Consider the following 14,007-nt stretch of genomic DNA (forward strand, 5'->3'; position numbering starts at 1 on the left):
TCCAACATGTTCTTCCTCAGTAGGTCCTCAGGGAATACTGTAATAATCCCCTTGGCCTTGGCCTCTCTGGGAAGTTAAAAATTAAAATGAGTTTTCTCTAGTCACTTTAAGTAATATAGTTAAATATTACAGTGTGGTTGACCCCTGCCTCCCCACACCACCTCTTTGACGTGATACTGCCCGGCCTGCTGATCAGACAAACATGGGTGAGCTGTCGAAGGGGGTTAGCAGGGAAAGGGACGTGTTATACTTTAATAAAAAAGTGGTTTCACATTCCCAAGAAAGTTACCTCGGGACAGGCCAAGGAGGTACATGTAGTGCTTTCTCTAGAAACGACAAAGCTAAGCCTCGCCCAGGGTCCATCTTCCCTTCTGCACCAACCAGCATGGTAGATGGTGAGTGGGGGGAGGGAGCATGGAGACTCTTTCCTGCTGCAGGTGAGGAGCCTGTACAGCTTCGGGCACTCTGCCCGCATCTCCATCACTTGTAGCCCCAGCTGCTCAACAGGGAGGAAGCACAGGCTTTGCTACCTTCCCACCCCATGGGCCAGAAGCAAATGCAAAACACCTATTAGTTCCCCCATGAGGCCATGGGGAGATCTCTGCTCAGGGAGCAAGTTCCAGATGTGTTTAAATAAAGCCTCTGGCAATGTTTCCTCTGCTCTGCCCATTCTGAGACAGGAAAGGCTGCCATGGCTGCTGTGTCTTCTTGGCTTTGGGAAAAGATGACTGTTGTGGTTCCCAGAGAAGCTCCAGGAAATGTCATGCTCTTAAAGACCCCTTCACTTCTGGGGACTATTTGCCTCATCTCCACTTGATATTTCGCGTGGACCCTTCTATCTTCTGTCTCTTTTTCCTTTGCCCTCTTTTCAACTGAATATGTTTTGGGTAAAATTAACAGTATTTCTCTTTCTTCATGTGCTTCCTAAATGAGTGCAATGCTCTCTACACCAAACTAAGGCAGCCTTGGCTTAGAATGAATTCCCTGGAAACACTTCGAGAGAGAGAGCTGCATGCAGATTCATTGGAACAGTAAGGAACTATGCCAGTGAGGATGTGAAAAAGCCAGAGTTGGGCAGGGGGAGAAGCTGATTCATGACAGGGTTGCAGTCCAGAGGACTTAGCCAGTCACACAGGGAGCTATGCCGTGGGATGGTCCTCCAGAGATTTTCCCAAAGGAAGCTCCAATGAATCTGCATGCAGCGCTCCAGGCTTTGGTTTCCCTGCATCCACCAGTCATTGGCCACAGGCTGTCCTTTCGGAAGGGGCTTATTCTTGGACCAGGTAGTTCCCTTAACCGGAGGGGAGTTCCTGGGATGGGGGCAGCAGTGAGCTGCACTAGGTGATGATCCCAGCAGCTAGCAAGGCACTCAGCAGCCCTCAACTTGGGGATACTACTCTCTCTGTGCCAAGACTGAACCTGGTCTTCAAATACATGCTTTTCTTTTCACTATATTTAAAAAATGAATGATTCCACAAAATAATCGAGATACTCAGCTTCTCCTAAAATCAGAACTGGCAGATCGAAAAAAAAAAACAATCAGAAATAAAAGCCACACTGGTTATTTCAACAGAGGTTTAATTCAGGAGATATATTAAAAATTGAGGAGGCTGAAAAATAGACAGGGGACATGGTGGTAACCACATTAACTGCAGGAGGAAGGAGCCGCCACTCCTCCAGCTGGAGGAATGAAGGGAATAAACAGGGGTTAGCAAAACCCAGAGGCTCAGAGAAGGCTGAAGCCTCTGAGGGTGGGGGAGCCCTCAGGGCAGCTTCTGGTTCCTTTGAGGAGACCCAGTCTGGGTGGTTCTGGGAGTGGGAAAGAAAGCTGGAATCTGAAACCAGCTGTTGCTGCTGGGGTGAAGGTAACTACTGGGTTGAGGCTGGTGGTTCCAGCAGGTGAACAGGCATAACAGACCTGCTCTCACCTATCCTGCCATCCAGGCTTCCTCTACTGCCCTCTGCTGGCAGAACCTGCCAAGAAAGTGGCCGACAAAGGAGAAAGTCCCCATCATCACTAAGCAGAATGTGGAAAAATAGATAACAGCTTAATAATCGGCACATTGGGTGATTCGGCATCCACAGTTCTGCATGACAACAATCAAGGAGTTGCACTTCAGCTGGCTTTTTTAAAATCGAAGAGTAGTTGATTTACAGTGTTGTGCTAGGCTCAGGTGTACAGCAAAATAATTCATGAATATATATGTTTATATATATATCAGATTCATTTCTATTATAGGTTATTACAAGATATTGAGTAGAGTTTCCTGTGCTGTATGGTAGGTCCTTTTTAGTTATCTATTTTACATATATTAGTACCTGTTAATCCCAAACTCCTAATTTATCCCCCCCCATCTTCTCCTTTGGTAACCATAAGTTTGTTTTCTAGGTCTGTGAGTCTGTTTCTGTTCTATAAATAAACTCATTTCTATTAAATTTTAGATTCCACATATAAGTGATATCATAAGGTATGATAATCTCCAGGTCCATGATTGTTGGCATTACTTCGTTCTTTTTTATGGCTTAGTAATATTCCATTATATATATGTATCACATTTTCTTGACTCTTTCTTCTGTCAATGGACATTTAGCTTGTTTCTGTGTCTTGGCTATTGTAAATAATGCCCTCAGCTGCATTTCTGAAGCAAGAGATATGCCTTCCAATTCACTGATCGCACCACTCAGGGTCTCATTCATGTACCTCCCCAGCCAGGACCTTATGGGCTTTGGTTTGCTACCCCTTTATCAAATATATATCACCCCCAATGGATCAAAGTCTTCTTGAGGAATAAGTATAGGTGTGGAATTTAATGCTCAGCCCTTTGATCACTTCATGACATTGTTTCTTCTGGAACTAAATTCTCCTCCTTTGTCGTCTCACCCAACCCACAGGCACCCATACACAGCCTTTTGGGCTGAGAGAAGGTTGGGGGCTTCCTGTTCCTGGTTTTTCTGTAACATGGTCACACACCTCAGCACTAGGTTTGTAACCTGTCTGCCCCTCACCCTTCTCTTGTTTTCCAACAGTGTCTTTCTTCTCTGGAGAGGGAGCTGTAAGGCCAGACTGTTTTCCACAGCATGTGGATCAGAAAGTGCTTCTGGAGGGAATCAAAACTGTCTTGAGACAGACCAAAGCCCTGAGTAGAACCATTTGCCCTTCGTATAAATTTGGTTTGTTTGTGTTTTGTTTCTTGAGAATTGATGTGATCAGAACTTGGCCAGAGACTCAGATTTTTCTGGTTTTCTAAGAAAAACTTCAAGCATTTTAGTGAATTAGTAGGTAGCATTGGAGCCAATTATCATTTTGGAAATTAAATTCTTGAGGCTTAGACTCTGGAAATAGGAGTTAAAGGTCTGCAGAGGCTTTCCACTTTCAGGAGCCTGGAGCCAGCCATTTGGTTCAGGAGAAGCAGGCTGATGGGGCATCAGGTGAGATGAGCACAGTGGTTGGAAGAGCCTGGCTGCCTTGCACTGCTTAGGGACCATGAGGAAGGTCAGGGTCCCGACCCAGGACCCAAGGAGGAGTGCATTCTGTGATCTCCCTTGTTTCCCAACAGTTTGAAGATACTCAAACTGAACTTCCCTATCTCTCCTCAATACCTACTCAGGAACCCCCAGCAGATCAGCAAGCAGGTTCCTCATATCAGTAGCCCTCCAAGCATCTTTAGCTTGCTTCTCCTATAAATTGTTGTATTCACCCCAGCTCCAGCCTGCCCCTGCTCTGCTGAAGCAAAACAGGTGAGAGTACACACCTGGGCTTGATATCAAACACAGAGATAGATAGATGGCATGTCTCTTCAAGAAGTGGCCATTTGTCAGAGTTCCCATCATGGTTCAGTGGTTAACAAACCCAACTAGTGTCCATGAGGATGTGGGTTCGATCCCTCGCTTTGCTCAGTGTGTCAAGGATCCAGCGTTGCCATGAGCTGTGGCGTAGGTCACAGATGCAGCTCAGATCTGGAATTGCTGTGGCTGTGGTGTAGGCCAGCAGCTACAGCTCTGATTTGACCCCTAGCCTGGGAACCTTCATATGCCGCAGGCGCAGGCTTAAAAAGACAAAAGATTAAAAAAAAAAAAAAAAAGTGGCCACTGATCACAGTGATTTATTGAGTGCCTGCTCTGTGCCTGGCTCCACGAATATGTTACATCTACACCTCTGAGACTGTTCTCATTTTCAGATAGATAATTGAGGCTTGGGGCAGTCCGATGACACAGGGAAAGGAAGGGACAAAATCAGATTTGGAATCCATTGCACACGAAAAGAAATTATGTTTGAGAGTTTTTATTCATTATGATAATGTTAAGGAGAAAGTCTCAATGTGGCATTAACATACTTTGAATTTTACTTTTGTTAACTTATTTTGCCTTATATTTTGGTTTTAATATATCTTCAACACCTCGGTAACACCTGCTTCTCTGCACACCCCCGCTTCTTCTTAGCAAAGAATGTCTGATCTTGGCAGGCAAGAGAATCAAGCTAGAAGTTAATAACATTGTTTTGCATTCATTCTATCTGGTTACATAGTTACCTCCTATTTATGGCAAGTGATACTGATTTTCCATTTACAGTTAGAGACGTGAAGTTTCCCTTCCAAATAAACTTGTTAAAAAAAAAAAAAAAAACTTTGTCAGGTTGACAAAAAAAATTGCTTCCTAATAGTTGAGGTGCCCTGGCTATAACAAATTATCATGAGGACATGATCTTGCATAATGTTTCTGACCAACTCTGTACCTCAGTTTCCACAGGATACGAATAACACCTCCCTCCCAAGGTTGTTGTGAGGATTAAATGTGTTAACCCAGAGTTCCCATCATGGCGCAGTGGTTAACGAATCCAACTAGGAACCATGAGGTTGCGGGTTCGATCCCTGCCCTTGCTCAGTGGGTTGACGATCTGGCGTTGCTGTGAGCTGTGGTGTAGGTCGCAGACGAGGCTCGGATCTGGCGTTGCTGTGGCTCTGGTGTAGGCTGGTGGCTACAGCTCCGATTGGACCCCCAGCCTGGGAACCTCCATGTGCCGAGGGAGCAGCCCAAGAAATGGCAAAAAAAAGAGACAAAAATAAATAAATAAATGTGTTAACCCATGTCAAGGGCATAAAGCAACACCCGGGACACAGTAAGTACTTCTTAAATGGCAGCTGCCGTTATTTTATTAAGCAAATGTGTGACATTTAGAGAAGATTTTCATTTTGTTTTTGTGTGTCTTCTGAGGAAAGGCAAGCTGGTAATGCAATGACAACCAGGGACATCTAAATTGTAAACATGGATTTCTTGAAAAAGCCAAATCTAGTTTCACACTATTCCCTAAAACTGCAGAGTGAGGGAAAAACTTCACTGCCATTTATTGGGACCAGCATGAAATCTTTTTTAACACTCAAGTTAAATTATGACTATAAAGAACTTACAGCCTTGGAAGTACTTTGTTTTAAACATGTTTCCTCTGCTGCCCCCCTCTTCCACACACCCACAAGAATTTGAGAACAGTAGTCAAATTGTGGAGACTGCTTCACTAATCATTGACCAAATACAAGGCTTAACTAGGAAAAGTCCAGGGACAGTTAGAGCACGTATTCCACTCATAGGAGGTATGATGATGGAGTAAAGCTTGGGTGTCGTTTCAAACAAGCAAATGTCTGGAAGGACAAAGTGGAGTCTCTGTGGAGAGGTGAATTTTAAAGAGCCTGTGGGGCATATTTTAATGTAATCATAGCGTTTCCACAGGAATTATCTTTCAACAACCCGCCATGTAATTTTGAAAGTTAAAGGCTAGTATGAGGTATTGATGGTGGGAGACTGAAATGAAGCTTTTGGGGGGCTCAATTGTGAGTCACTTGGTAGTCAGAGCAGCAATGAGAATAGAGAGTAAAGGAGCAGACTTCCTGATAGTCAAAGTATAAAGATTCTAAAGGGATACACTGTCGACTGAAGAAAAATGCACCACCTAAAAGACAGAAATTAAGGGTTATTCTGGGACTTCACTGAGGATTATAGTCTGGGAGACAACCTCTCAGACAGCTCTGAGGAACTGCTCCAAAGGGGTTAGGGAAGGAAGTTCCTGTCATGGCTCAGTGGTTAATGAACCCAACTAGCATCCATAAGGACGCAGGTTCAATCCCAGCCTCACTAAGTGGGTTAAGGAGCTGGCATTGCTGTGAGCTCTGGTGTAGGTTGCACACATGGCTCAGATCCCATGTTGCTGTGGCTGTGGTGTACGCCGGCAGCTATAGCTCCGATTCGACCCCTAGCTTGGGAACCTCCATGTGCCACGGGTACAGCCCTAAAAAGACCAAAAAAAAAGGGGTGGGGGAGAGCCAGGGCATATGGGAGTTTTTGCTGGGAGAAAGAAAAAATATATATATACACACGCAGATGTATATTATGTGTGTATATAGTTAAACATCAAAAGATTGCAGCTAATCAAAAAAGCAGACATCCCAAGTTAATGATTTTAGTGCTTTTCTCTGTATGAGAAGATGCAAGAGTCTGGATTCACTGAAATTATTCCTTGAGTGTGCATCTCAACTATCTAGGGCCAGTATCATTTTTCTCCATCCTGAATTCCCCTCAAGGCACACCATCAGGGGCAGCTGCAATGGCTGATGGCTGGACACGTGCAACGTTCTTGGTTTACTGAAATGGCAGGTGACATTTTTTTGTCCTCACTTGCTTTGGAGAGGGTGTTTCAAAACACCTCATCAGTTTACCCATGGTTCTCTTTTTTTTTTTTTTTTTTTTGGTCTTTTTAGGGCTGTGCCTGTGGCATTTGGAGGTTTCCAGGCTAGAGGTCAAACCAGAGCTGCAGCTGATGGCCTACGCCACAGCAATGCTGGATCCAAGCCATATCTGCAACTTACACAGCAGCTCATGGCAATGCCAGATCCTTAACCCACTGAGCGGGGCCAGGGACTGAACCCGTGTCCTTATAGATACTATGTCAGATTTGTTACCACTGAGCCACTATGCAAAATCCCGATCTCACTCTTTATGGCTCTGCAGCCTATTAGACGAAATCCGCCCTCTCTCCTCCCTCTGGGCCTCAATAAAATAAAAGAGATCATGGTGATTTTAGCTTAATCCCACAAAGACAGAGGAACCTGGCTTTCTTGTTCACCATTGTATCTCCAGGGCCTGGAACACTGCCTGCTAAAGTAGGTGATAAATACTTTAAAAAATCAATGAAGCTGGTGGTAGAGGGTTTCTCCCTTAGACCACCATGCAGGAAAGATCTGAAGGCTGGCACTTCTTATACAGGACCGTGGTCAATCCAAGGAAATCAAGATGAGTGTGAAAATCCAGAAGGAAAGAATATGGGGATGAAAAATGGATGCAGTGAAGGGTCAGGAGTTGGCCAGAAATGAACTTAGATCCAGGGAGGGAAATGAGGTACAGATAGATAGTTTTGGTGTCCAGCACTTGCCTGGTGCATGAGTAGGTTGGCTTATAGTTACATTTACTGATATTCAGCAAGTTTTACAACCCTATTGTGTGCCAAGTATTAGTCTAAGAGGCACTTGTGACTTTTTAGTAAATCAAAGACAAAAATCCCTGCAGTCACGGTGCAGATGGCAACTGGCTTCAGAGGAAACACTAATAATTGCTACCTAATTTGATAATAGCAATTGATGATTGCTCACCATGTGCCAGGCATTGTCCCCCGCTAGCTCATTTAGACCTCTCAAATGGCTGATGGAGTTTCTGTGGTTATCAAGTCTCACTTTTCAAGGGTCATCCTTCTTTAGACCATTACCTTGGGGGAACAAGCCTTAGGGGTAAGTAAGGTCTGACCTTGAACATGAAGCTTTGCATTACATCTGGGTACTAAAGTGGAGGCAAGCCAGTCACCCCACTTCATCACAGGTTATGAAAGACTGAAAAACACCATTGCATTCAGTGGTATAATATGAGGCTCTGGTTTATATGAATAAGTAAAGGAAATATTTTAAGAGAATGAGCATCAGATGTTTTTTATCTCATGGCATGTTGTCAGAAGAATATTATGAGTGAACTCTTCTATAAATTTTCTGACTCTGTAAAAAAAAATAATACTGCCCAATTGATAGGAGTTTGGATAAAATTCCAGACAGATGGTGATTAATTGGGAAAAAAAAGTCCTTATAAACAAGTTAAACATAGATACACGCTTTGTGTAAACAATTTCTATACTAAAGAAATAGATATAGATACCAGCCAAAAGTGCCTGTTGACAAGGGTACTTCTTTTTTTATGCTATTTTATTTATTTTTAAATGATTTTTATTTTTTCCATTATAGCTGGTATACAGTGTTCTGTCAGTTCTCTATGGTACAGCAAGGTGACCCAGTCACATAGACATATATACATTCTTTTTTTTTTTTTTTTTTTTGTCTTTTGTCTTTTTTGTTGTTGTTGTTGTTGTTATTGTTGCTATTTCTTGGGCCGCTCCCGCGGCATATGGAGGTTCCCAGGCTAGGGGTTGAATTGGAGCTGTAGCCACCGGCCTACACCAGAGCCACAGCAACGCGGGATCCGAGCCGCGTCTGCAACCTACACCACAGCTCATGGCAACGCCGGATCGTTAACCCACTGAGCAAGGGCAGGGACCGAACCCGCAACCTCATGGTTCCTAGTCGGATTCGTTAACCACTGCGCCACAACGGGAACTCCATACATTCTTTTTCTCAGATTATCTTGCTCTATCATAAGCGACTAGGTATTGTTCCCAGTGGTATACTGCAGGATCTCATTGCTTATCCATTCCAAAGGCAATAGTTCACATCTACTAATCCCAAAACAAGGGTACTTCTAAATATCAAATTTTTTAGAAATTTTCAACTTAATCAAATGGGTTTTTTTGTTGTTGTTGTTGTTGTTTTTTTTGTCTTCTTGCTATTTCTTGGGCCGCTCCCGTGGCATATGGAGATTCCCAGGCTAGGGGTCCAATTGGAGCCGCAGCCGCCAGCCTACACCAGAGCCACAGCAATGCGTGATCTGAGCAGCGTCTGTGACTTACACCACAGAAGCTCAGGGCAACGCCGGATCGTCAACGCACTGAGCAAGGGCAGGGACCGAACCCGCAACCTCATGGTTCCCAGTCGGATTCGTTAACCACTGCGCCACGACGGGAACTCCTCAAATGGTTCTTGTTGTTTTTCTTTTATCTTCTACACGTGGAGCTTGCTTATATTAAACTAGTTTATTTAACTGACATAATTATGAAGCGTCTACGTTGTCCCATGGGCTGAGGACATAGCAGTAAACAATAGAGACAAGGCAATTGCCATCCAGTGGGAAGACAGATCCTGGACAAGTACACCTCAGGTGCTCAGAGCTGTTACAACAGGGAAACCCAAGATACCACTGTGGACTTTGACAGGGTCAGGAGACACAGGGGTGTGTTTCCACTGAGTCCTTTGGATGTTCTGTGTCCACCAGGCAGGGGGGAAGAGAGGACCTGGGAGAAAATTAAGGCATCAGTAGGGTGTGGTGGACTCCGTATGGAGTCAGGGTTGGGTCCTGGGTTTCTGGTTATGCAGACCCTTCTTTTTTTTTTTTTTTTTTTTTTTGCTTTTTAGGGCCATACTGGCAGCATACGAAGTTCCCACCAGGCTAGGGGTTGAATCGGAGCTACAGCTGCCGGCCACAGCCACAGCCACAGCAACTCTGGATCCAAGCCGCCTCTGTGACCTACACCACAGTTCATGGCAACACCGGATCCTTAACCCACTGAGTGAGGCCAGGGATCAAAGCCACATCCTCAAGGATCCTAGTTGGGCTAATTAACCACTGAGCCTCGAAGGGAACTCCCACAGACACCTTTTTATAGCTCTTTCAATTGCTTTTTTGCTTCCTTCACAAAACTGTGAGATTGTCTTGAGGGCAGGGATCAAATTGTTTATCTCTGGTATCCATCACAACATCCAACACATCTGTGCTGAAAGAATAAATTCAGAATGTGAGCAAGGCATACTGCCTGCATATTCTGATCATACCAGAACAGGAAGCCACTTTGACTCCCAGTTGTCCCAACCCCCACCTTGCTTCCTAGCAGGGCATCTGGCCTTTTGTTGTGTATACATTTCCATGGATTTCTGTGGATTGCACCTGGTGAATCCTTCTGTGTGTGAGAGAAGAAAACATAGCAGCTGAGGGCCCAGCCTCAGTAGCCAAGCTGCTTAAGTTCAATTTCTGGCACTGCCACTTACTAGCTGTCTGATAATGCAACAAGTTATTTAACTTCTCCTGTCTCATTTTCTCCATCTGTAAAAAGGGATGGTTAACAGTGTATCAGAGGGTGATGAGGAGTCTTGAGTGTGCTCACAGAGATGAAGTGTTTAGCAGGGTCTCTGACCCACAGTGTGTCTATGGAAGATAGTGATGCTGTTCTCTTGTGTAAAGCTTCTGGGCTTCCCTGTGCCCCCTCAGCAGACCCTAGATGGCTCTTCCTTCAGAAGGTAACCATCTTCATCTCCCATCCACATCATCTTCCTTCATGTTGCTGCCAGTGTCTCTTCAACCCAGTATCACCCCTGTAATTCCCTGTGGCCCATAAGAACCAAGCAATGCCACTAGAACAGGTGGGAGATGGGGAGAGAGAGAGAATGAAAATGAATGCAGAGGTATGCTCCCTCTCTGGCAGAGGTCCATACCCAGTTAGGGTTGATTCCTGAGCTGGTTCAGGGCTTGGTCCTGGTATTTTCCATGTGACCAGAGACATTCCTGCCCAACCATGCACTCCAGGCTTCCCCATACCTGGAAACCTACCTCAAGAACATAGAGCCATGTTTTTCCCTCTCCTTAGGCTAAGGTCCACCACTGCCGTGTCCTAACCTTGGATCAACTCCTCCATAGACTGGCTGAGAATGGAAGCATCCCTTTCCTTCAGGGCAAGCCCCACAGCACCCAAAGTGATATGGGATGAAAAGATAATCCCATCAGGGTTTGATTCAGTAATTATCAAGAAGTGCAGCCATAATTACCCATGGACCTCCATCTGCCATCCCATGCTCTAGCTCCTGTTCAGCTGGTTCCTCCTCACCTAAATTCCAAACTTCTTAGGATCTGATCTCACCCAGGGTTGCCTTGAGCTGGGTGAGCTTGGGGTTACGAGAGGCCCATGGGCTGTTCTGAGATTCAGAGTACGCTGCTCTATCAAGGACTATTTTAGCTATCATATAGTTTAAGAAGAATTTGAGCATCCCTCTGGGAACTCAACTCTATTTATAACGTTGTTTCTATGGGAAAAGTGTTCCAAGTGACAATTTAAAACAGAATTCTTGGAACCCAGCCTTTTCGTTGCTGGAGATGGCTGGTAATTGTTTCTTCACATTTAGAGATTACATTAACGTTTTTTAAAAAATGCTTCTAGTATAAACAGAACGAGGAAAAAGCAGGTGTTGTTTCTTGCATTTGGGGGGCATGTTTTAAAAATGGAGTGCCTTTTTTTTAAGAAACCATATTTATTTCAAAAGGTAGCATTACACTGTTTACTGGCCACTGGGTTAAAGGCTATTTGTGTATAATCTCACTTGATGCTCCCAACAATCCTCGAAGGTGGTATAATAAAGAATCTGACCGCTTTTTGATGCTTTGCTACTGACAGCTGTCAAGCCCCACCAGGTCTCTTGCCTTTCTGCCCTACATTTTGACAAGCTTTTAAGAAAAGGCCCAACTGGTCTCTCTTTTGGCATGGTTGTGAAATTCAAATCATGTCAACCCCAGCTGCAAAGGGGAACCTTCATTCCATCACTGTAAAGCCTCAAAGCCACTGTCCTTGTGTTTTACCCTTAAACTGTTCTTGAACCTGCTGGGGAACCCACCTTACTCTCCCCAGAAATCCTCTTCATGTGAGTTACAAAGCTTTTCAGACCCTCTTGGCGTTGGCGTGGCATCCTCAGTCTCAACATCACAACCAAATTTGGGGTGAAGGGTCCGTTTCATTGCAGCAAGGGGGATACAGCTTTCTTTACAGATGAGGAAAATGAGGCTCTGAGACATTGTTTGTCAAAGGTCGTAGAGCCAGATAAGAGTGTCATCTTAACAATCTACTCTTTCTCTCCTTAAGGTCAGATGAGCTTGACATTTTGAAAATTTGTGAACAAAGTTCCATTGAGAGATTATACCTCTTGGTATATTTAATATGTATGGAACACCTGCCTACCTCAAGCCCTTTCCATGTATTCACTCCTGGTATCCTCTTAACAGCTCTTTGAGCCACATGTAATTATTATTCGTATTTTTGTAGATGAGGAAACTGAGGTACAGTCAACTTAATTTATGGAGGGTCAACCAACTAAGAAACAGTGGTGCTTAGATCTTAACACGGGAGGTCCAGCTCAGAACCCATGTTATGAGTCTCAGGGCTACAATGCCTTTTATATGGTCTACGAATTAAGACTCTGCTGTTAACGCAGTTTACAAGGATTACATTCTTGCCACTGCTTCAGTGGCAGTCTTGTTTAAAGAAAATCCTATATTAATGACACGGTTGCTAATTACGTTTGTGTCTGTCTAATGTATACTGTCTGTATACATGTTACTCAAAACTGTAAACTTCTAGAAGGAAAAGACAATAATGTGCTATCATTATTCCTCTTCCCTCCCTCAGTAACAAGGAGATTGCTTTTGAGACAAGAGGGGCTCAATAGATGCCCTGGGAATAGTTTAAAATCAGTGGGTGTTGCAGAATGAATTCCTGTGATTTTTCCTTCACCCTAGATACCGCCCTACACTCCCTTGCAGATAGGCCAAGGTTCCTCTGCAATTGCCATGGAAACTCTCAAGAATTCTTGTTCTGTCTTGTGCCATCTGTCTGACTAAAGGTACATCAAGGAAAATAATGATCTGTAATTTCTTACAGGAAAGTTCCCCAAATGCACCAGGGCAGAGTATTGTTTTTTTAAAAGCATCTACTTTCCCCCTTGGCTTTCCAGCAACTTCTCTGCAACCTAATAAATAAAATTGTATAAAATTTCTCGTGGACAGTTCACCATACATGGCTACAGGCTCTAGAAACCCAGTTATTTGGAAGACTGGAATAAAAAACAACAAACAAACAAAAAACAACTATGAATCAAAATCAGCATAAATTACAGTTTTAAGAGTTGGAACAATTGTTAAAACTAGTCTCTTATTCAGTCTGTGTACCAGAGGTAAGGTTTGCTGCTTTTAAATCTTGGCCTTGACCTTGTCTCCCTCAAAACCTTTGGGCAAATAAGATTTATAATTTGCCCATGAGCAAAGCTAGCTAAATAATGGCTTCTATGCAGAACTGTCAGAAGTTAAAGGAGGCTGTGAAGGATTATGAGAAATAAAACTTTACGTAATTAACTGTTAACTATGATCATTCCTCTCAAGAAGTAGATGAAAGCTAGAGGGTACAGTGTCTGAGTTGGAAAGCACATCATTCATGTCAGTGGTTTTCAGCCTGGGTTCCAAGAAACCCTTGGGTTCCCTCTGATTTCTCTCTCAAGCCGCCAGAGGCAAGAAATGAGTGACGTTACCTCTGGACTCACTTATCCAACTTAGAGCAATTCTATACTTACTTGATTTTCACTAAGGAGTCTCATAAGATTGATCTTAATGAATATTTTGGGAAATCCCCTGATAAAATCCAGCTCCCTTGTTTTATGGATGAGGATGTATAGAAAGCCAGAAGGCTAAGTGATTTGCTAAGGCCTCAGAGATGCTCAGAGATGCAGCTAGGACCAGATTTCCCAATCTCTTCTTCTCTCAGTGGTCTTTGCCTGGAAATATAGGGCTGGTCCACATCTGCCACTCAGAGAGAGAGTTCTGAATCATTCTTCCCAACCTCTATCCTGAACTTCATCTTCTTATCCACTAACATCTTCTCAGATTTTATTTTCATCTGGCCAATTGGGTTTGCTGCCTAAAATAGCTTTTTCCAACAATGCCCTATTTTCTTCTCAGGAAGATATCTAAGTAAATGTTTATTTCCTAAAAATTCTCAGTTTACCATGTCCTGGGAAAAATAAAGCCTACAGAGAAGTTTATTTTATCAGCGAGGTGCTG

The sequence above is a fragment of the Sus scrofa genome, chromosome 1 (assembly GCF_054392235.1).
Source record: "Sus scrofa isolate SSC_HxYL_T2T_F1_AM1 chromosome 1, Sscrofa_HxYL_maternal_Yorkshire_Landrace_v2.0, whole genome shotgun sequence".
Taxonomy (NCBI): domain Eukaryota; kingdom Metazoa; phylum Chordata; class Mammalia; order Artiodactyla; family Suidae; genus Sus; species Sus scrofa.